The sequence below is a fragment of the Lithobates pipiens genome, unplaced genomic scaffold (genome assembly GCF_037356315.1).
Source record: "Lithobates pipiens isolate NorthernLeopardFrog02 unplaced genomic scaffold, aLitPip1_a1.2 Scaffold_10, whole genome shotgun sequence".
Taxonomy (NCBI): domain Eukaryota; kingdom Metazoa; phylum Chordata; class Amphibia; order Anura; family Ranidae; genus Lithobates; species Lithobates pipiens.
In genome coordinates, this window is record NW_027507686.1 from 164,105,143 (window position 1) to 164,130,014 (window position 24,872).

General features: G+C 44.7%; 1 protein-coding gene across 5 annotated transcripts in view; it reads right to left on the reverse strand.

Annotated features, from left to right (window-relative positions):
• Window positions 1-19,604, reverse strand: part of LRRC56 (leucine rich repeat containing 56) — a 133,010-nt gene extending 113,406 nt beyond the window's left edge. For 4 of the 5 annotated variants that reach the window (XM_077459071.1, XM_077459062.1, XM_077459054.1 and 1 more), the window contains exon 1: window positions 19,473-19,604. The gene's annotated coding sequence lies outside the window, so the exon portion shown is untranslated. The remainder of the gene's footprint in view (window positions 1-19,472) is intronic. The other variant, XM_077459045.1, reaches the window with a different exon arrangement.
• Between the last annotated feature and the right edge of the window lie 5,268 nt (window positions 19,605-24,872).

Genomic DNA, 24,872 nt, shown 5'->3' on the forward strand with positions numbered 1-24,872 from the left:
ATCCCCCGCGGCACCATATCCATGATTTACTCCTCACTCTCCGCCAACAGCATCTATTAGCTGCAAATCACAGGAAAAAAAGTCCTAGACCCATTCCAAAAACACTGGCCACAAAACGCATAGATGTGAACTAGTACCATAGGAAACCATGTTAAATGGACTGAAGTGTGTTTCTGCAAACTGCAAAATGCACTAGAAAATGCATAGGTTTGAAGGTAGGGTAAGCAATAAACTAAGACTTAAAGTGTTATCCCAACACTTCATATTCCTGATATATGCCTACTGCACTATGTACATGTATGAGAAAGTCGCACATTATGGTCAGTTCTCTAGCCCTGCTGGGTACTCAGCATGCTCTTATCCAATGATCAGACTTGTCCTGTCCTGAACCCCCTTCCCCCCCCCCCCCGCGCTGCACAGCCATTCACTGGGAAGTTCAGTGTACTGCTGCCTCTCCCTGCCCCCTCAGCTCTTGTGCAGTATGAACAGAGGGTATATGATCACTTATAAAGAGGGGGGAAAAGGTATCGATAATGTTTTTTATAGCTATAGAAAAATGTTTTGCCTTCCATTTCTATTTTGAATGGAATTTTTTACAAGAGGACCGTTTTCAATTACCTTAAGTTGTGCAGGGCAGGTGCAGACCAGCACTGAGCCATCAGATGTCAAGATCTCCCCACCCTCGCTTACATCACAGTGCACCCCTCTTATAAAGGCTGAAAGTTTTTTGAGCTCCATCTCGATCCAGCAATGTGCACGAGAGCATGGACTCTCCGGGGACTCTCCATCCTCATTGGCTGAGACAGCAGTGAGAGCAATTGGCTCCTGCTGCTGTTAATCAAAGCCAGTAAACCAATGAGGAGAAAGAGGGGCAGGGCTGCGGCTCGGTGCGGAGTGGACACACAGAGCAGCAGCTCGGGAGGCTGCCTGCTTAGGTGCCCCCATGGCAAGCTGCTTGCTCTGGGGGCACTTTACAGGAGGGAAGGGCCAGGAGCGATGACGGGGGAACTTAGAAGAGGAGGATCGGGGGGCTGCAAAACCGCTGCACAGAGCATGTAAGTATGATCTGTATCCCCATCTGTGCTGCTGACTGTTGAGAGTGGGGAGGCAGACACAAACCTCTCCGCAGCTGCATGGAGAAGCGCAGGATCTGGCAGAGGTGTTCTGTCCTCCTCTCTGCCGCAGACTGCCTAGACAAGGTGGGGGAGGAGATGAGTGGGGGCGCGGCAGCTGCAGGAGAGGTGCGAGGGCAGCATGCTTGGGTGTCTGCAGGTAGGGGCAAGTGGGGTCAAGTGCCTCCCCCTGGAATCAGGGATCGGATCAGCTCATTCAGCACAGTGGCATCACTATAGGTGTGCAAGCAGTCAGCAGGGGTGACACCACCAAGGTGCTGTCAGGCCCCCCCATCAGTGTAGTGTGACTGTGGGCTCTTTTCCCTGCTCAGTCCAGTAGAGAGCTCGGCTGTGCTGTGTCAAGAGAAAGGCGAGCTGCGGGTTGTCAGAGGTTTACCCCGCTTGTCCCCCCTTTTTCCTGTCAGGGAGAAGAGACGGCGACTCTGCCAGCTTCCTCCCCGCTCCGTTCCTTCCCCATTGGCCATAACTGAGGGCCAATCAAAGGAGACTAGGAGAGGAGAGCATCATGGGACATGTAGTCCCGAAGACTGGTGGCCTCCATTTTGCACAGGAAGGAGGCTACAGCTCAATCAAGAGAGAGATTGAGAGACTGCAGCCTGGAAAAAATCTGAGGGAGAGCGCTACAGGACAAAGAAAGAGGTGTGTAATGGGCTGAAGCCAGAGAGAGAGCCACGTTGCCCAGCGCCACCAGAGAGAGAGCCATGCTGCCCAGCGCCACCAGAGAGAGCCACACTACCCAGTGACACCTGAGAGAAAGCCACACTACCCAGCGCCACCAGAGAGAGAGAGAGCCACGCTAACCAGCGCCACCAGAGAGAGCCACGCTACCCAGTGTCAACAGAGAGAGAGAGCCACGCTGCCTATTACCACCAGAGAGAGAGCCAGGCTCCAGAGCCACCAGAGAGAAAGCCACACTACCCAGCGCCACCAGAGAGAGAGCCACACTACCCAGCGCCACCAGAAAGAAAGCCACACTACCCAGCACCACCAGAGAGAGAGAGACACACTACCCAGCACCACCAGAGAGAGTCACGCTGCCCACCGCCACCAGAGAGAGAAAGACTGAGCCGGGGTACAGACATGATACACTACTGACCAGAATTGTCCCCGGGGAACCCAGAGTGAGCGATCGTCCAGCCGGAGGGATCCCTGCTGTCGTTTCACTGGGTCTGGTAAGATCTTCTCACAAGACAATTGGGTAGTGTTGGCATTATGTACAATTAACTGCAATAAAGATGTTGCCATTGCACTTCAAAATTAAGGTCTATGTCAGGGCATCAATGCCAGTTACAATTGTCTTCTATGTGCCTAGCTCAGGCTGTAATGCTGCCTTCAGATGGGTTGTAGTGCATTACTGAAAAATTCAGGCATGCTGCAACTAAAGCCATCCTCACTGCAAGCGTAGATTTTGTCATTTTTTTAAATATGGGCTCTGTGACCCAGTTCACACCTGAACAGAGTGACGTTCATGTGGTTTTATTTGAGAATTTTTCAAGCGTATTATAAGCGTTTTAGAAGCGTATTCCAAGAATTTTACATGTGTTTTTAAGCTTCAGGTGTTTTACATTTCTCACACGATTCTCCCACCATTGATTAGAAAATCGTTTGTTTTTCCAAAAATTTCCAACAGGCACGATTACTCAAATTCAATGGCCGCATGAAAATCGGCTGTTGCTGCAGCCCACTAATAGTGCCAAAATGGAACGAAAATTCTTAGATAAGATTTTCGAAAAAAGAAAATTCTTTCGAAATTTGACCCATATATGGCCTGTCTTAGCCCATGTACACACGGTTGGACATTTCGACAACAAAATCTGTCAAATTTTATCCGACGGATTTTGTCCGAAACTTGTGTTGCAAGAGCCGTAGCTGCCACCCCTTCTGGCAAGAGTCCAGGGCCTAACGGCTTTACTCCTAAATTCTACAAATTATTTGGCCCCCTCCTTACTTCCTTTTTAACTAAAGTGTTTAATTCCTTATTCAGAAAGCTGTAATTCCTCCACAAACACTTGAAGCCCATATATCCCTTATTCCAAAACTGGACAAAGTCCCAACTCTTTGAACAAACTACAGGCCTATTTCTCTGATAGGAGTCGATCTGAAATTTTTTGCCAAGGTGTTAGCCCTTGTGCACACGGTCGGACATTCCGACAACAAAATCCGTCGGATTTTGTCAGACGGATTTTGTCCGAAACTTGTGTTGCATACACACGGTCGGACAAAGTTGTCGGAAAATCCGATCGTACGTAACGTGACGACGTTATTTCATTACGACGGGACTACGTTCAGGCTAGTAGCCAATAGCTTTGGTCTAGGAATTTGATCTGAGCATGCGTGGCACTTTGTCTGATCAGAATTCTCTACACACAATCGGACAAAGTTCGATCGGATCATGTTGTCGGAAAGTTTTATAGCCCAGCTCTAAAACGTTGTCCGTCGGATATTCCGACGGAAACAGTCTGATGGAGCCCACACACAGTCGGATTATCCGACAACACGGTCCGATCGGACATTTTCCGTCAGAATGTCCGACCATGTGTACAAGGGCTAAGAGGTTTTTACTGCTATGTGTGTTCCTTGCTGGGAAGATCCCCTTTTCTATTAATCCTAGAGACCGGTAAAAATCCCAAATTGGCACCAGAACAAGAAAAGGGAGGAACTCTTCCAATGAGGATTTGTTCTGGTGAAAACTATCTAAGAGAGGACTTTCTTTACTTTATAGAGATTTCCTCTCATTTTCTTGTCTCTGAGACAGCAAGTGAAGACAAATTTCCCACAGACACGGCTTCTAGCTACAGTAGGGTTAACCACCTTTTCTTCAAGTCAAACCCGAACACTTTAGTGGGCACAAGTCAATTTTTTTTCATAGTAAACATTTTAGAATTATAAAAAACCTGGGAAGCCTTTGGGTGACCCAAGGAGAGTAGTATGACGCTCATATCTCGCCGTGGTGAACAGTGGGTGTAGCCAAATTGCTCTTGCTGACAACATTGCCCCGCCCTTCACTGATGTGGAACCTTCCCCCAGACAGCCACCCACAGCTCCTATACAGCAACAGATTTGTGTGTGACTATCTCATTTACTTGGGGAGCAACAGCCAATCTGAATATTGTGTCCTGGTTTCAGGCGGACTGAAACCTGGATACATGATTCAAAACCTGGACTGTCCGGGTGAATCCAGGACAGGTGGCAACCCTACTTCTAGCCATTCCATACTACAACATTTAAAAAAAATGGCTTTACCCATACTTTTTCAGTGCTGTAATATGCAGCCCTCTGCTACCTGATTTCAGCATGACTCTCTCACACTGACATCATACAGCAGTATAGCTCTTGCTCGTTTTCTTCTCAGTGAATATTTTATGGACACCCCTCAATAGAAAGTCCTATCATGAACTATTATTTACCTATACAGCAATTATGATTGCAGTAGGTATGGCTGCTAGAAGTGCCCCTTCCACCTATCTTGCGCCAGCCTGCTCATCAAGATAATTTAACAGAATAAGTAATTGATCAAATCAGACAGCGAATACCTGTGACATGCAGTTTACTAAACAGGTGTAACGTTAGCATAAGGAAAAACAGGGCCAGAATGGCAAAGAACATGCAAACACTGCAGAACAAAACAAAACCGATTATAAAGCTGCACAAACATGGATTCCTCAAAGCAATGCCTCTATGTCTCAGCGAGGGTAAAGAGGATGCATAGCATAGTGTCAATAAGACTCTATAACCACAGAGAGTCAAGCTGAGAATCACTAGTTCGGTAAAACAGTTTAGAACACAGATAATTACAATTGTCCTGGGGGCACAGGGCCACCCAACTGGAACCAGAGCACTCTGGTAACAATTGAGGTTTTGTTCCCCACACTAGCTGGGTCTTCAGGAGACCTTGTTGCTATAAGGCCTCATGTATACTGCTGCTCCTAAAGTTTCATTTTAGTTTAGGAGCTTTTGGTGGTTTTGGGGGCAGTTAAATGTCCCTCTTGAATGCAAAGAATAAGTTTGGCCAAAAAAGCACTTGGACATTTATCAATTTCCAGGGCAAGTACTCTGGCCAATGAATAAACATCCAAGAGCTAAATGTGGCTACACGTGGTACGACATTTGTGCTGCATTTAGCGTTTTTCTGCTGTCACGCCAAGTGAGGTTCCAGTGTACATGTAGCTTTAGACGCTAGCCTGGCTGCCTACACACTAATTCTGGCAGTGGAGGGCCTCCCACTTGGCTGCAGGTCACTTGCTCAGCTACCTCTGCCTCATTAGATGTGGCCTCTCTGCGCTGCTGACAGAGAGAAGCTGAGAATCTTCCCTGAGCACATCCAGGAACCTAGTTAGTTGTTGGAAAAGGAGTTAACTGGGTTGTAAACCCTTGTGTTTTTTCACCTTAAAGTGGAGTTCCAACAAAAAAAAAGTAAAGTCAGCTGCTACAAATACTGCAGCTGCTGACTTTTAATAATGGGGCACTTACCTGTCACAGGGTCCAGCGATGCGGGGGAATGAAGCACCGCTCGTCTCCCCCTCCTCTCTGCGGTGCCAGCATTTTCACAGCCGGGCACGTACTGCGCATTCGCGAGCCGCACTGTACGCTGTGACTGGCCGGGCAATCATCTGGGACCTGTGACATGTCCCAGATGATTGCCAAGAGGGAGGGGGGAGAGATGAACTTACTTTCAGCGTGGCGGTGCCCCGGCAGGAAGTGGGAGCTGGAACCCTCTATAAAGAGGGTTTCCGCTCCCCCCCCCCCCAAAAACAAAATGACATGCCAAATGTGCCATGTCAGGGGGTCACCTTCCCTTAAAGCGGCATTCCACTGAAAAATTTAACTTCTGCTTTTCAGATCCCCCCCCCCCCCGGTGTCACATTTGGCACCTTTCAGGGGAAAGGGGCAGCAGATACTTGTCTAATCCAGGTATTTGCTCTTTCTTCGGGGCAAAGATCACCGCAGGGTCCACGGCAATCTATGCCATGTCCAGCCCCTCCTCCGCCCCCCCCCCCCTCGCTGTCTTCTGGGAGACACACAGGTCCCAGAAGATGGCAGGGACCAGTGAGAATGTGCAGTGTGACTCGCACATGCGCAGTAGGGAACCAGGTTCCCTGATTCACTTACTGAAAATGGTGACGCCTCCACCAGAGACCCAAGGGACAGATCAGCTTCAGGTGAGGAAATAGAGGGTGCCCTGGACAAGTAAGTGTCCATATTTTATAAGTCAGCAGCTGCAGTATTTGTAGCTGACTTTAAAAAAAAAAAAAAAAAAAACTCTGTTTCTTGATCATACATCACAGGACACAGGAGCTTCATTACATAGTGGGTTATATAGGCACCTCTGGTGATTGGACACTGGTTAACCCCAATTAAGCAGAATTCCTCCCCTATATAACCCCTCCCATATGGGAGGCACCTCAGTTTTTTCGCCAGTGTCTATGGTGGTTGATCACGTAAAACATGTGCTATGAAGAAAGCTCTGTGCAGGTCCCTGCGGGGGCCTAAGGTCTACAACAAACCGGATCCATATCTCGGGCCGATATTTGACTCCCAAGATGATATGGTACCCGGGCCTCGTCAGCCGAAGAAACGAGGTTTGGCCTGTAAGTCCTCTCCTATTGGAAGACTGGGCTCTGGGAAAACCAGACTTGGTGTACTGTTTACACAGAGCGCACAAAAGTTTCTGCCAGAGTCTTTTACATGGTCCAGGTAGGAGGCTCTTCTGAGAAAGAGCCCCAAATAAACCTGAAGGTTGGCTAACACTGCCCACCGTGATGGGTGAAGGCTGGAATTTGTCTGTTTCAGCAATTCCTGCGGCGAGGACAGGTAAGGGAAGTTAATCCTACATATATATAATAATATGATGGATTTCTTCATTTTGAGTAGTTGTATGTCTTACTTGGTTTCCACCACTAGAGGGAGTAACAGCAGCCTGATGCATACTTACATGCCTTTCAGTACACACGCTCAGTGAAGCCTGGTTCTCCAGAGGTCTCACGTCTCCACTGCAGTCCCTGCCACAATAGAGGTAATACAGGGGTCCCACGTAGTCTGGGGGTCCCACGCAGCTCCGATGGAGTTTCCCTTTCCCCCCTGGATTCCGCGGTCCTCGTGCACGCGCGCCGGGCACGCTCCCAGCCTAATGGAGGAGGGGGGAGTGTGGTTGTGAGCCGTGCACGTCAGTGTGCACGGCGCTGTACTGCGCAGGCGCCAGGCGGCAGTTTTAAAAAAAAACAGAGCGTCAGGGGGCTGTAAGTGGAGACACAGGAGCTGTGGGCAGTAAGCATCCCAGGAGATTGGATCCAGGCAACCCTTAGACACCTACTCAGCATCAGGTTATGCAGTTTAAGCATATATATTTATTGTGAGACTTTAAGCACAACAGTGATTGCACTTTGTACTAGTACCTCTGCTTTGTAGCTTAGGACTATGTCTCCTCGTAAGAGGGTCTCAGGGGGGAGGTAACAAGAGCACTGGTAAATCACCGCCTAGGTCCAGGGGTTCTAAAAGTGCCTGTAAGTTACCATCCCCCCTGCAAGACTGGAGCCAGCCTCACAGGACGAGTCAGTGCCCCTGTCAAGTTTTGCAGCCTCTCCTAATGTCCCAGCCCCGGTTTATGTCACTGAGGACTCCCTTAGGGCTACATTGGAGGGTTTTGAAGGGAGAATAATGAATTTTATTTCTGCTTCCCTGAAAGATAGCAGGAAAAGGGGTAGATCCCCTCCCTCTGCTGAGATTCCTCTCTCAGATGATTCTTCTGAAAATGAGGAGAGATCCCTGTCTTGGGACAGGGATCAGGAGCAGTCGGATGATTCAGAGGAAGAGGAGAGAGTCCCCTCTTCCCAGTCGCTCAGAAAACAGGTGCGGTATTATACTGAATTGGTGCGTACCACATTCAGAATGCCTGCTGCTGAAGTCGCTACGTCCTCTGTTTCTTCCCTGGGAGTCAGGAAAGTCCCACAGACTGCCTATTCCTTCCCAATTCATCCCTTAATGGATGAATTGTTGTATGAGGATTGGGGACATCCCGATAAACTGTTTGCTCCTCCTCTATGCATTATCCTCTGGAGGAAAGTTTCACCAAGAAGTGGGGGGTCCCATCTGTTGATGCGGCTGTTTCTTGTGTGAATAAAAGTAAATAAGTAATAAATATTAATAAATAAGTAAATAAGTAATAAGTATTAATAAGTAATAAAAGTGCAAAGGGCCCTATGGCTAAAGAATTGGGCAGCTGAGCTGTCATGCAAGAAGCATTTGATTGGGTTCCCGTTTAAAGGGGAACGTTTGTTTGGAGAAGAATTAGACTAATTCGTCCAAAAAATTTCAGGGGGTAAATCTACTCTCCTTCCAGTCAAAAGGAGCAAACGTCCTTCATTTAAAAGCATAAATGGGTACTCACATATTACAGGCAAATACAAGCATGGAAATAAAATCTGGCAACGCAGTGGCATCAACGAGGGAAGGGCTTGTTGATGCCACTGCGTTGCCAGATTTTATTTCCATGCTTGTATTTGCCTGTAATATGTGAGTACCCATTTACGCTTTTAATGTTAATAAAAGTTTTAAACTTTTTTGGGATATTTGGATTATTTTTTTTTGTATATTTGGATATAGTGTTTCACTATGAGGCTGCATTTTCTTCTTTTTGGCCTATAATATACGTGGAAGAATCTCTGTCCTCAGTCACCCCAAAAGGTGGATATCCATTTCATCTATTTTTGGGTCATCTCTCTGTGTACTCTGGTACCCATGAGAAGTTACAAGTTTTGCCAGCTGTTTTTTCATGTGGATTTACATCAATAAACTCGTGTGACTCACTAGGTATATACCTAACTGGGTCCATTACATCTGGTAAGCCTCCTCTCAAGTGGTGGTGGATTTCTGCTAAGTATTCACTGAAGTCACTATAACTTCTCAAGATATTGCACTTTGTCACCATATTGTTTCACTTATGGACTCTTAACACGTTCAACTTGGTGGATATACATATATAAGTTTTTTTTGTATATTTGGATATAGTGTTGTCTAAAACATAGAATCATTAATAGTGTTAATTTATGCAGAGTTTTTTTCACTATTAAAGTTGATTATATTATTTACACTGGTAAAAGATTATATAGATATTGTCATAATCTAAGCGCTGCACCTTTTTTATTATTTCACCATTTTGTTTGTTGCAGTAAGTCTGCGGTGCTGGCAGCTATTATTTATTTGTTGTTTGTGGATAGCGCGGTTTTTTCTCACTTTATATACACTAGGAGCAGTGAGTGCCATTGGGTGACCCAAGAAAACAATGATCAGTGCCACTCTGTGCAAAATGAACTGCACAGTGGAGGCAAGTATGATATGTTTGTTATTTAAAAAAAAAACTAGGGTTTACAACCCCTTTAGGTGCCAGCATCTGAGAATGGGGAGCTAACTCCAGGGCAAAACTGCTGCATCTCCTCTCTGATCTTGTGAGGAGTGCCTTTTGACATTACCACATTCAGTGATGATAATGAAGGCACACAGTAGTCTTCTCTGAACCTTGCATTGTTTATATTTGGCCATGATAGCATGACATCAGCAGAATTTAAGCGGGAGTCCGCCGGGAGTGCGCGTTTTTTTTTTTTTTTAAAGCCAGCAGCTACAAATACTGCAGCTGCTGACTTTTAAAATAGTGACACTTACCTGTCCAGCGCGCCCGCGATGTCGGCACCCGAAGCCGATCTCTCGATCGCCTCTTGGGTGCTGCCGCTGCCATCTTAGGTATGGGAATCAGGAAGTGGAGCCTTTCGGCTTCATTTCCCGGTTCCCTACTGCGCATGCGCGAGTCGCGCTGCGCAATGAGGATGGACCCGCTGCCTCTGGGATCTGTGTGTTTCCCAGCAGGCAGCGGGGGACTTTCGGAAAGGGGCGTAATCTACGCCCCTTTCTGCAGAGAGCTATCCAGGAAGTGGGTGCAGATACCTGTACTGTACAGGTACCTGCACCCCCTCCCCCCTGAAAGGTGCCAATTGTGGCGCCGGAGGGGGGGAGGATTCCAATGAGCGGAAGGTCCACTTTAGGGTGGACCTCCGCTTTAACAAGGAAGCCACTGAGTGTCAAAGAAGTGCAGCAACTCACCACTGCCTAGAAAAAGTATTCACACCCCTTGAAATTTTCCACATTTTGTCATGTTACAGCCCAAAACTTAAATGTATTTTATTGGGATTTTATGTAATAGACCAACACAAAGTGACACAAAATTGTAAAGTTGAATCAAAATGATAAATGGTTTTCAAAATGTTTTACAAATAAATATATGAAAAGTGTGGAGTGCATTTGTATTCAGCACCCTTTACTCTGATACCCCTAACTAAAATCTAGTGCAACCAATTGCCTTCAGAAGTCACTTAATTAGTAAATAAGAGTACACTTGTGTGTAATTTAATCTCAGTATAAATACAGCTGTTCACTGAAGCCCTTAGAGGTTTGTTAGAAAACCTTAGTGAACAAACAACATCATGAAGGCCAAGGAACACACTAGGCATGTCAGTGATAAAGTTGTGGAGAAGTTTAAAGCAGGGTTAAGTTCTAAAAAAATATCCCAAACTTTGAACATCTCACGGAACACTGTTCAATCCATCATCCGAAAATGGAAAGAATATGGCACAACTGCAAACCTACCAAGACATGGCCGTCCACCTAAACTGACAGGCCGGGCAAGGAGAGCATTAATCAGAGAAGCAGCCAAGAGGCCCATGGTAACTCTGGTGGATTTGCGGAGCTCCACAGCTTAGGTGGGAGAATCTGTACACAGGACAACTATTAAGGCCCATACACACGATCAGACTTTTTGACAACAAACATGCAAATTAGCTGTTTTGGAGCAACATCCGACCGTGTGTACGCTCCATCAGACAAACTTTTTTGGTTTTCATCGGACTTTTGTTGGCTGTGCGAACGGACAAACTTTCTGGCAACAAAAGTCCGATGAAGCAAAGTCTGATCGTGTGTACAGAAAACCATAGGACTTTTGTACAAAGTACAAACAGGCATGCTCAGAACCAATGCAAAAGATCAGACAACAATACAGAAGTTGACCAAAGGTGGCAGTAAAGAGCAGAAAAACCACGTGATTTGGTGAAAGTTGGCTGAAAAAGTCCTGCTGTGTGTATGCAACACAAGTTCAGGGCCGACGCCCTTTGTACAAAAATCCAAGGGAAAGTTTGTACAAAGTCCTATCGTGTGTATGAGGCTTTAGTTGTGCACTCCACAAATCTGGCCTTTATGGAAGAGTGGTAAGAAGAAAGTCATTGTTGAAAGAAAGCCATAAGAAGTCCTGTTTGCAGTTTGCGAGAAGCCATGTGGGGGACACAGCAAACATGTGGAAGAAGGTGTGGTAGAAGACTAACAGTGCACATCACCCTGAACACACTGTAAAACATGTTGGTGGCAGCATCATGTTGTGGGGATGCTTTTCTTCAGCAGGGACGCTGGTTCAAGTTGATGGGAAAATGAATGGAGCAAAATACAGGGCAATCTTAGAAGAAAGCCTGTTAGAGTCTGCAAAAGACTTGAGAAGAGGTGGAGGTTCACTTTCCAGCAGGGCAACAACCCTAAACATACAACTTCAATGGAATGGTTTCGATCAGAGCGCATTCATGTGTTAGAATGGCCCAGTCAGAGTCCAGACCTAAATTCAATTGAGAATCTGTGCAAGACTTGAAAATTGCTGTTCAATTCCCCCAAGGGGAATCCCTTGGGGACCTCCAGGTCACCAGAACTAGTGTCTTCATTAGAAGATTTCCCCTCTATTACTTTTCTGGGACAACCAAAAATTTGTGATTTTTTTTTTTTTTACTTTCACTTTCAATGATAATGGTAAACTGGACAAATAGGGTGAATCTCCATCGAATCCATCAACACTAATCCATGGTTCTAATCCTTCTCCACTCTATCCAAAACTAAAAAAAATTAAGCCTTTAATTATACTATACTAGATTTAATAACAGAATCCACATGCAAAAACGCTCAACGTGTTTCGAACAATCTGTCTTCTTCAGGAGAACATGTGGATGATATCATATCTGAACTTAATCATATACATTCACAGTCTGTATAGATTATTGTCTCCATGATAGAAGATTGGACCCCCACACTCCATAGCCTGCCAGAGACAACCACATGAATCATCATCAGAATATGTGTCCACTGATACACTACACACGGGGTATAGGAAGGTCATATACTAGATTAAAAGCGTAAATTAAAAGAAAGCAAGCAAGCAGGGCCTGTGTAGTTTGGATCAATAAAGCCCTTGTTCCTTCATCCTCATCAGGTGTCCAAGAAAAGTGACATGTTCCCAACTCACTCCCACTGCTGCTGAAAGAAAATACACGGGCTGCTAATGCCTGGCTGTCTCTAACCTCAATGCTAATTATTCTCAAGCAGGCTTCCAGGGAACCCAAGGGTTCTTCTAGAGGTTGCTAGGGATTCCTTGAGCAGTGGCAGGTTGACCTCCCAACTGATGGTGCCTGCATAGTTCTGGGTCAAACACCAGTCAGCGTCAGCAGAATAACACCAATTACCTTTCTAGTTGTTTATGGCATTCTTATTACTAATGTATGGGGGGGGGGGGGGCATTCTTCCCACTAATCACCAATGTAAAGCTGACCATACAATAATTGAAATTCAGGAGGCTCAGCAGGGATCGGCTAAATTTGGATCAGTGTGTAGTCATCCCTGTCCAACAGAAGTTGACTGTTCGGATAATTTTCCTCAATCAGTGGCTGCAGCCAATCGTCTGCTCCAGCTGTCAGAATACAATGTCCTGGTAGGGGGACCTCATTTGTGTAGATGGAATAATTTGACTGTTTTTTTTTTTTTTTTTAGTTTAACCCACTGGCTGAACAAAAAATAACAAACAGTGTATGGCCAGATTAAGGGACATTTTCCCACTGACCCCCAAAAATTGAATTTCAGCAAGAGCTCCCTGAGACCTGAAAATGATATCAAGGTTTCCTCTGGGGTTAAAAAGTTGAGATAATCTGCTCTATGTTTTCTGATAACCTGGAACAAGCATGCAGCCAGTAAAGTACAAACTCATCTGTGTACTTGTTATTGGTCACAATCACTTCCATGCATCTCCTAACCGAATGTTAAATCTCGCAACACGCTGGACAATTGATTCAGGACTTTCATAGGAAATTTGTATAGTCACTGATGGTATATTGTTGAATGTTGTCATGAATGGTCTTCATGCGAACATTCTCCAGAAAATCTAATAGTGAATGGTCCACTTTAAGTAGAAGGAACAGCCACGGCCTTCAGTGACTGTTCACATCTTGGCTGTGCCTGTGCATTACATCCCCATAAACTGGTGGACTTCACCTCTGACCATGGGGCTGTTTATGGGCTATAATGTGCAGGTGTAACCAGGATTTTTAGTTCAGAGCAAATAGGCAAAATGGATAAGTGCACTTGTCTTAAAGCTGAACTCAGGGAAAGGAAATAATCCTCCCTTGCAGTGGGACTGTCAAGGGTTAAATGCTCATTCATAATCTAGGAGCTCCAGGAAAATCAATTCTACAGGCTCCCACCAGGCTGTAAAACCAGTTCCCCCTTCCCCCTCCTTCCCCATGCTCTGGCTCTTGAAGGTCCCTTGACATCGCTGAGTCCAGTGCAGAGCCCATAACCTTACAGTCCACCGGAGCTTAGGGTACCTCCCAAATATAGAATTTGAGAATGATGGACACTTCAGGGAGATAGTGACCTCCAGCACACGTGGTTAATGGTTTAAATATTCTGCAACAAGCAAGAGTCCTACAGACACATAAGCCTCATACACACGATAGGACTTTGTACAAACTTTCCCTTGGATTTTTGTACAAAGGGCGTCAGCCATGAACTTGTATTGCATACACACAGCAGGACTTTTTCAGCCAACTTTCACCAAATCATGTGGTTTTTCTGCTCTTTGGTCAACTTCTGTATTGTTATCTGATCTTTGGCATTGGTTCTGAGCATGCCCGTTTGTACTTTGTACAAAAGTCCTACGGTTTTCTGTACACACGATCAGACTTTGCTCAATCTGACTTTCGTTGCCAGAAAGTTTGTCCATTCGCACAGCCAACAAAAGTCTGATGAAAACTTTTTGACAACAAACATGCAAATTAGCTGTTTTGGAGCAACATTTTTGCTCCAAAACAGCTAATTTGCATGTTTGTTGTCAAAAAGTCTGATTGTGTGTATGGGCCTATATAAGCCTCAGCACAATCATTCAAAAAAAATTTTCCATTATATTTGGTTTTGGACACACTGAAAATAGACAGAGTTCATTAGAAATATATAAAATAAGATTTGTGAATTTAAAGATTTTGTATATCTACTTAAAATAGAATCAAACAGTTTTATGCTGTACTTTATGATGTGCATGCAATTGAATTATATTTGTTTGTATAAAATTGCTTAAAATAAAATAAAATACAGAATAAAAAAAAAAGAAACTAGACAGAGAGCTAACACTTTTGTCTGAGTTTACCTTAACCACTTCAGCCCCGGAAGGTTTTACCCCCTTCCAGACCAGGTCATCTTTTGTGATACAGCACTGTGTTGTGTTAACTGACAATTGCGCAGTTGTGCGACAATGTAAACAAATGATGTCCTTTTTACCAACAAATAGAGCTTTCTTTTGGTGGTATTTGATCACATCTGCGTTTTTTTTTTTTTGCGCTATAAACAAAAAAAAAAAGTGGCAATTTAAAAAAAAAAAAAAAGATATTTTATACTTTCTGCTATAAAACACATCCAATAAAAAAATTTTAAAAATTGAATTTCTTCATTAATTTAGGCCAATATGTATTTTGCTACATATCTTGGTAAAAAAAAAAAAATCCCAGTAAGCGTATATTGATTGATTTTGCGCAAAAGTTATAGCGTGTACAAACCATGGGATAGATTTATGGATTTTTTTTATTGTTTTTAATAGTAATAGGCGCGATCAGCGATTTGTAGTGGGGCTGCGACATTGCAGCGGATAAATCTGACACTAAGTGACACTTTTTAGGGACCAGTGACACCAATACATGATCAGTGCTAATAAAAAATGCACTGCCATTGTATAAATGACACTGGCAGGGAAGGGGTTAACATCAGGGGTGATCAAAGGGTTAAGTGTGTTATTAGGGAGTGTTTTCTAACTGTGTGGGGATGGCTTAACTGAAGAAAGAGATCCGTGTTCGTGCTTAGCAGAAACACAAGATCTCTATCTTTCTTACTAGCAGAACGACGATCTTCCTTATTTACATAGGCAGACTGCTGTTCTGCCTCTCTACGAACGATTGCTGGGTTCCCGGTAGACATCGCGTCTGCTGGACCTGGTGATTGGCTCCCGCTGTGTCCAACTAGAGCAGGAGCAGGTCTCCGGCGGCATGCGTGCACACCCCAACCCAGAAGAAGGAATTACATACAGGCTACCCACTTGCATACTGGGCACTTAAACCCCCCTGCTGGCCAGACCAATTTTCAGCTTTCAACGCTGATACATTTTGAATGACAAGAATTGCCCAGTCATACTACACTGTACCCAAATTAAAATTTTATATATGTTTTTCACACAAATAGAGCTTTCTTTTGGTGGTAATTAATCACAGCTGGGGTTTTTATTTTTTTACTAAATAAACAAAAAAAGATGGAAGATTTTGAAAAAAAAAAAAATCATGTTTCTTAGTTTGTTATAAAACTTTGCAAACAGGTAATTTTTCTTCTTCATTGATATGCGCTTATGAGGTGGCACTGGTGGGCACTGAAAAGGCCGCACTGATGGGGACAGATAAGGTGGTACTGCTGGGCGCTGATGAGGTAGCACTGATGGGCCCTGACTGATGGGTGGCACTGATGGGCCCTGACTGATGGGTGGCACTGATGGGCACTGATAGGTACCACTGATAGATGGCACTGATAGGTGGTACTGATGGGCACTGGTAGTTGACACTGATGGGCAGCACTGTTTATGAGGCACTGATTGGGGACACTGATATGTGGCACTGTGGGCACTAATGGGTGGCAGTGTGGGCACTGGTAGGTGGCGCTGGTGAACACTGGTAGGTGGCACTGGCAGGTGGCACAGGTGGGAACAGATGAGCTGGCAGGAGCTCTCCTTGATCGGGACTGATGTCCCACCGCTGGTTATCAGATTTCTTTTTTCTCCTCACACTGTCAGCGAGAGGAGAAAAAATAGCCGGTTACCGGCTCTGTTTACATCACATGATCACCTGTCATTGGCTGACAGCTGATCATGTGGTAAGGGGTCAGGATTGACCCCATACTCCAATCTGTGATCAGCCGAGTCTCATTGATTCACTAATCACAGAGTGCGCACCCTGCCAGGGGGCGTGCAGGCTGCTCGGGCACGGGAGGGCGTCTAGTGACGTACTCCTGGCAAAGTAAGTGCGCGCTGTAGCCGTCATTCGGCTATAGCGCGGATCTGAAGAAGTTAAAGAAGAACTTTATTAAAATAGTCATGGACTGCTTATCAACCAGCAACTGTTGAGACAATGAACACTTTGGTGAGAAGTATGCCATGTACAATATAGTGTACATAGTGTAGGGGTCTGTAAGGTAGAATGCAGGGGTGAGCAATGTACAGTGTACAAGGGTCAGAATTACATAACACACAAAGTGCTGCAGTCAGTGTCAGCTTTAGGAATACAAAACACAGGGTGCGGGGTTCCTGGGTGTGTAATGCACTGACAGGCAATAGACGGGGTCACATGCTGTCTGCCATAGATGGAACAATCATGGGGCCTGGGATCCCGAGCACCCCCTTAAGTGATGCGGAGCTCATCCTAGTGTGCCTCTGCCAGGCGAATTAGTGGAGCCAAGTATCAGGACTTTAAATCTCAGGGCTGTGCTGCCAAATCCAGAATGGTTGGAGGTACAGCATGCTAGATGTACACAAGCATTTAACCATTACAGCATGGGGGCATCCCCACTACAAGGGAGTGTTAGTCCTTTCCCCAGAGATCAACGTTGAAGTACACTGAGCCTGGGGGCCATGCTATTGCGGATACAGACATTGCATGTGATTCGCCCTGCATTCCTGTGCAGATCACATGCGATTTCTGTGCGATGCAAATTCAGCCGTACAATTTGTGTATAGTTGTTCACACCCATGCGATCTGATTCCTGTCCAAATTCACGGTTTGCACTGCAAACCGATCTGGGGGTGTCATTAACTGTATTGAAACCCGCAGCGGTTCGCAGAGGGCAGTGTGTACTGCCAGGGAAGGAGAAGCAATGCGGGAACCTGCACTGGAATCACAATGGTTCCCACATCTCATGGCCTTCGCCTAAGGCTGGGTGCACACATATGTAATATGGGAACCAGCGTGATTCCAGTTTCTGCATCGCATCGCCTAAGGCTGGGTGCACACATATGTGATATGGGAACCAGCGTGATTCCAGTTTCTGCATCGCATCGCCTAAGGCTGGGTGCACACATATGTGATATGGGAACCAGCGTGATTCCAGTTTCTGCATCGCATCTCCTTTATTAGTAGTTCTCACTGCCCTCTGCGAATCGCAAAGTTAATGCCCCCAGAACGGTTTGCAGATCGCAGTGCAAACTGTGAATTTGGACAGGAATCGGATCGCATGGGTGTGAACAACTATTCGATCGGATTCCAGTGCGGGGAAAAAAAGGTTCCTGCTGCATCTTTCGTACTAATACAATGCGAGCGATACAAATTGTATGGCTGAATTTGAATTGCACAGACATCGCATGTGATCTGCACAGCAATGTGGTGTGAATTACATGCGATGTCTGTGATCACATATGCTGCCCTATGCATGACAAACTTGCCAAAGAAGCTCCTGCACTTTTTTTGGCAGCGATCCCTGTGCGTTTTACACGTGACCCAACACACGTCTGCACACTGTGTTCGGGGTGTCATTCACCACAAGTGTGATACGCACACGCAGAACCCCGTGTTTTCTGCGCACTATCCTGGAATGCAAAGGTGTGATTGGAGCCCAACACATGATGTGCAAGAGCAGCAAAGTGTGAATGGGCCCCCTAAGACCTAAGTGACAGCTCCGGGTCTGTCTATACAACCCCGGTCCAGACAGCTCCGGGTCTGTCTATACAACCATGGTCCAGGTAGGTGACAGCTCCGGGTCTGTCTATACAACCATGGTCCAGGTAGGTGACAGCTCCGGGTCTGTCTATACAACCATGGTCCAGGTAGGTGACAGCTCCGGGTCTGTCTATACAACCATGGTCCAGGTAGGTGACAGCTCCGGGTCTGTCTATACAACCATGGTCCAGGTAGGTGACAGCTCCGGGTCTGTCTATACAACCATGGTCCAGGTAGGTGACAGCTCCGGGTCTGTCTATACAGCCATGGTCCAGGTAGGTGACAGCTCCGGGTCTGTCTATACAGCCATGGTCCAGGTAGGTGACAGCTCCGGGTCTGTCTATACAGCCATGGTTCAGGTAGGTGACAGCTCCGGGTCTGTCTATACAACCATGATCCAGGTAAGTGACAGCTCCGGGTCTGTCTATACAGCCATGGTCCAGGTAGGTGACAGCTCCGGGTCTGTCTATACAGCCATGGTCCAGGTAGATGACAGCTCCGGGTCTGTCCATACAGCCATGGCCCAGGTAGGTGACAGCTCTGGGTCTGTCTATACAGCCATGATCCAGGTAGGTGACAGCTCCGGGTCTGTCCATACAGCCACGGTCCAGGTAGGTGACAGCTCTGGGTCTGTCTATACAACCACGGTCCAGGTAGGTGACAGCTCCGGGTCTGTGTATACAGCCATGGTCCAGGTAAGTGACAGCTCCGGGTCTGTGTATACAGCCATTGTCCAGGTAGGTGACAGCTCCGGATCTGTCTATACAGCCATAGGTGTGCACACAGGGTGTGCCAGGTGTGCCTGGGCACACCAGATTCCCCCTATTTAGACCCCTGATTACCAAACCAAACCTAAACAAATTGCAATAAAAAAAATTTGTAAAAAATAAAATAATAAAAATAAAATAATAAATAATAATAAAATAATAAAAATAAAAACTACAAAAAAAACGGACAGCATCCATTGCTCCACTGACACTGTCAATATACATTTATATATACACACACACACACAGGCACACACACGCATGCTTGAGCTTTGGGGTGCACACCTATGTATACAGCCATGGTCCAGGTAGGTGACCAGGAAGATTTCTCAGTCCTGCCTCTGTTACAATGGATGGAGTACACATTACATTACATTAGTACTCAGCCTTCTCTGCAGAGACTTCCCCGCACGGTACTCACAGTGCCCACCTACCATCCCAGCGGAGCCCATGAATACATCCCATCCCCGGACCGCTCCGATCCCTACCTTCCCTCCGCGATCAGATCCCGGCAATCACTGTGTACAGACACGGTCACACTCGGCCAGGCTTTGCTGCATTCCCAGGCCCTGTTACCAAGGAGCCCCGTGTCATAGCAACCGAGATTGCGAGAGAAAGAGAGAAAGAGAGAGAGAGAGAGAGAAAGAGAGCTCATTAACATAACTAAATATTCATTGTCCGTCTGATGGATACCTGCTATAAAGGACGATCCGACTACCTGTGTGGGCGGAGCTAGGCATTCCTACACAGGACAGTGCTCTGCTGGACATCGGCTTCACCTACAAGTAAGAGAGATTATCTCTATGAAATGATTGTAATAAAAAACATCCAGATGTCTATATTGTGTTATAAAGCTGAGAATACACAGGTAGATCGATCCTCACATGTGCTAGTATACAGGTGAGCAGAATACAACGAAACATAGATCTTGGGGGGGTTGTTGTCACCTTGTGTACAATGAAACTGGGGGATTCTTATCTTCTAGGAGGGTTGTCACCTTGTGTACCATGAAACTGGAAAGTTGTCCATGGAACTTATGCTACAGATGTGGGCGGGGCTTAACGCGCCCAAGTGGGGACTCGCTAATGCCTGTGCTCACAGATGCAGGCCATTGTCACATAAAATCATTGTTAAGATGGCACTCCGACTTAGAAGTGATCATTCTTTACTTGTACAGATAGCCCTTTGTGTCACTTCCCTAAACCCTTAAAGCGGAGGTCCACCCTAAAGTGGACCTTCCGCTCATCGGAACCCTCCCCCCTCTCCGGCGCCACAATTGGCACCTTTCAGGGGGGGGGGGTGCAGGTACCTGTACAGTACAGGTATCTGCACCCACTTCCGGGATAGCTCTCTGCGGAAAGGGGCGTAGATTACGCCCCTTTCCGAAAGTCCCCCCGCTGCCTGCTGGGAAACACACAGATCCCAGAGGCAGTGGGACCATCCTTATTGCGCAGCGCGACTCGCGCATGCGCAGTAGGGAACCGGGAAATGAAGCCGAAAGGCTCCACTTCCTGATTCCCATACCCAAGATGGCGGCGGCAGCACCCGAGAGACGATCGAGAGATCGGCTTCGGGTGCTGACATCGCGGGCGCGCTGGACAGGTAAGTGTCACTATTTTAAAAGTCAGCGGCTGCTGTATTTGTAGCTGCTGGCTTAAAAAAAAAAAAAAAAAACGCGGAGTCCCGGCGGACTCCCGCTTTAATAACCAGACCAATTTTCAGCTTTCGGTGCTCTTACATTTTGAATGACAATTACTCAGTCATGCAACACTAGACCTATATGAAATTTTTGTCCTTTTTTTTCACAAAAATAGAGCTTTCTTTTGGTGGTATTTAATCACCGCTCAGTTTTTTATTTTTTGTGCTATAAAAGAAAAAAGACCGAAAATTCTGTAAAAAAATGAATTTTTCTTCGTTTCTGTTATAAAATTTAACAGATTTTTCTTCATAAATTTTGGCCAAAATTTGAACTACTACATATCTTTGGTAAAAATAAGTACAAATTGGTGGATATTATTTGGTCTTTGTGAAAGTTATAGAGTCCACAAGCTATGGTGCCAATATCTGAAAATTGATCACACCTGATTTACTGACGGCCTATTTCAATTCTTGAGACCCTAACATGCCAGAAAAGTACAAATACCCCCCAAATGACCCCTTTTTGGAAAGAAGACATTCCAAGGTATTTGGTAAGAGGCATGGTGAGTTTTTTAAGTTGTCATTTTTCCCACAATTCTTTGCAAAATCAAGATTTTTTTTACTTTTTTTTTTTAACAAAATTGTCATATTATCAGTTTATTTCTCACACACAGCATATGCATACCACAAATGACACCCCAAAACACATTCTGCTATTACTCCCGAGTACGGCGATACCACATGTGTGAGACTTTTACACAGTGTGGCCACATACAGAGGCCCAACATGCAGGGAGCGCCATCAGGCGTTCTGGAGCACCCAGGACAATTCTGACATTTCTCTCCTGCATGTAAAAATCATCATTTATTTGCTAGAAAATTACATAGAATCCCAAAACATTATATATGTTTTTTTAGAAAAGACCCCCTGGAGAATACAATGGTGGTCGTTGCAACTTTTTATCTCGCACGGTATTTGCGCAGCAATTTTTCGAATGCTTTTTTTTTGGAAAAAAAACTATTTTGTGCTTAAAAAAAAAAAAACACAGTAAAGTTAGCCCAATTTTTGCATAATGTGAAAGATGAAGATACGTCGAGTAAATAGATACCTAACATGTCACTCTTCAAAATTGCACACGCTCGTGGAATGGCGCCAAACGTCACTACTTAAAAATCCCCATAGTCGACGCTTTAAATTTTTTTTACTTGTTACATGTTTTGAGTTACATAGGAGGTCTAGGGCTATGTGGGCGGGACTTAAGTATCCGTTTGCATCTGCATGCGAGCAAATTTTTTTTCTTATTGTTCATTTTACTTTATTTATTTTAGTTTGACATTTTTTCCCCCCTCAAAAATTTTTTTGATCACTTTTATTCCTATTACAAGGAATGTAAACATCCCTTGTAATAGGAATATGGCATGACAGGTCCTCTTTACAGTGAGATGTGGGGTCAATAAGACCCCACATCTCACCTCTAGGCTGAGAAGCCTGAAAATAAATAAATAAATAAATATTCTGGCTTTGATTGTATTGGCGAGTCGGTAGAAGCACCGGAGGGCAGCGGGAGGGGGGGATGTCTATGGCTGGGTATTGCAGGGTATCTCCGAGTATGGCTAGGTATCTCCGGGTATGGCACTTTATGGCAGGGTATTGCAGAGTATTGGCTGGAATTGTACTGCAGAGTATTGGCTGGAATTGTACTGCAGAGTATTGGAGGGTATTGCAGAGTATTAGCTGGTATTGCAGAGTATTGGCGGGTACTGCAGAGTATTGGCTGGCATTGCAGAGTATTGGTGGGTATTGCAGAGTATTAGCTGGCATTGCAGAGTATTGGCTGGTATTGCAGAGTATTGGCAGGGAATTGGGGGGTTAATTTTCGGTGAGCAGCGATGTGGGCACTGCAGATGCAGCCCACAGCGCTGCTGACACTGATCTCTTCCCCCTCCGCCGTACCGATCGGTACAGAGAGGGGGAGGGAGGAACTGGCGTCATAACATGACGTCGGTTTGTTTACAAGTGATCGCTCCATCATTTGACGGAGCGATCACGTGGTAAACGGCCGCGATGAGCGGGCGTTTACCGTGATCCATGATGCGGATGCTTCATAATGATCCATGATGCGGATGCTTCATGATGCGGATGGTCACGGATGCTCTCGAGTGCGCTCCCAGGGGGCACGCGAGAGCGGAATTCTGGGAGGACGTTATATGACGACCTCCCAGAGTTAAACAACCGCCCTGTAGCCGTCATTCGGCTATGAGCCGGTTGTGAAGTGGTTAAATCACTATATAAATCATTATTTAAATCAGTATTAAAAATGATTGATTTAAATGATAATTTTTAAAGAGCAACTCTCATCTCTGTCCTGCAATGGCTCCTCCTCTGATCCGCAGTTGACTCACGACAACTTTAATGGGACGGCTGGTGATGCGGCAGTGACACAACAAGGTGAGAGTCGTTGGCGGTAGGTGAGTGGATGCCCACTAACAGGCGCTGCCATGATGGATCTGAAATGACAGTTGCTCTTTAAATGTAAGGACTTATTCTTGATGGTTATTAGAATCATTAATATTTGCAAACAAAATGAAGGTTTCCTATTTAGAATAATAAGCTGTCAGGTTAGTAAAACAGCGATATCAGAACTGATTCACTCATACAGTTTGAAGTGTACGTAGATTTGGAAAACAATGGGATAAAGGAATATTCCTGAACTTAGGTTTATCTCATGGTTACTGTGACACTGTGTGAATGCATCAATGTAGTGCATGTTAGCTTGCAGGGCTTGGATTCATTGAGTGAGTTTGCCAAAAATGTAAAATGTAAAAAAATGTAGAATATTTTCCATTTCATGCTGATTAAACTAAATTATTAATGTACCGTAAAAAATCTTTAGATAGATGTTTACTACAAAGGCATTTATTAAAACAAATTTGATAAAAATCTAAAAAATAGATTCATACAAAGAAAATCAGATCTAATTAAAAAAAAAATCAGATTTTTTTTTAAATCATTGATTTATATGCACCCTGTCTGTAATGTCTCTCAATGGATGCATCAATTCCGAGTGGGTAACGTCAGGGCCGTAGATATTTATTTATTCTGGGGGGGGGGGGTTTCAGCAGCAGGTACTAAGTAAAAGTATTTTTGAATAAAATAAATTGCGCAAAAATTATAAAGACTAGAAAAAGGAAAAAACTATATGCGTTGCCTCTAGTAAGCGACCACATACTCAAACCTGATTTCAGTTTTTTCCTTCTTCCAGTTATTATTAATGCTGTTGGCTATTGTTCAGTCTTAAAGTGGAGGGCCACCCTGAAAAACAAAAATACATTAAAATTTAGAAAAAATCTGAAAAAAAAATAAATGAAATACATTTTTTTTTTAAACCAGTTAAGCCCCGGACCAATTGTCAGCCTAAGGACCAGAGGTCTTTTTACAATTTCGCACTGCACTGCTTTAACTGGTAATTGCGCAGTCATGCAATGTTGTACCCAAACGAAATTTGCGTCCTTTTCTTCCCACAAATAGAGCTTTCTTCTGATGGTATTTGATTGCCTCTGCGATTTTTATTTTTTATGATATAAAAGGAAAAAGACTGAAAATTTTGAAAAAAAAAGATATTTTCTACTTTTTGTTATAAGAAAAATGGAATAAACTAAATTTTAGTCATACATTTAGGCCAAAATGTATTCAGCCACATGTCTTTAGTAAAAAAAATGCCAATAAGTGTATATTTATTGGTTTGCGCAAAAGTTATAGCGTCTACAAACTAGAGTACATTTTCTGGAATTTACACAGCTTTTAATTTATGACTGCCTATCTCATTTTTTGAGGTGCTAAAATGGCAGGACAGTACAAACCCCCCCAAATGACCCCATTTTGGAAAGTAGACACCCCAAGGAAATTGCTGAGGGGCATGTTGAGCCCATTGAATATTTTTTTTTTTGTCCCAAGTGATTGAATAATGACACAAAAAAAAAAAAAAAAGTTTACAAAACATTGTCACTAAATGATATATTGCTCACACCTGCCATAGTTATATGTGGAATTGCACCCCAAAATATATTCTGCTGCTTCTCCTGAGTACGGGGATACCACATATGTGGGACTTTTTGGGAGCCTAGCCGCATACGGGACCCCGAAATCCAATCACTGCCTTCAGGATTTCTAAGGGTGCAAATTTTTGATTTCACTCCTCACTACCTATCACAGTTTCGAAGGCCATAAAATGCCAAAATAGCACAAACCCC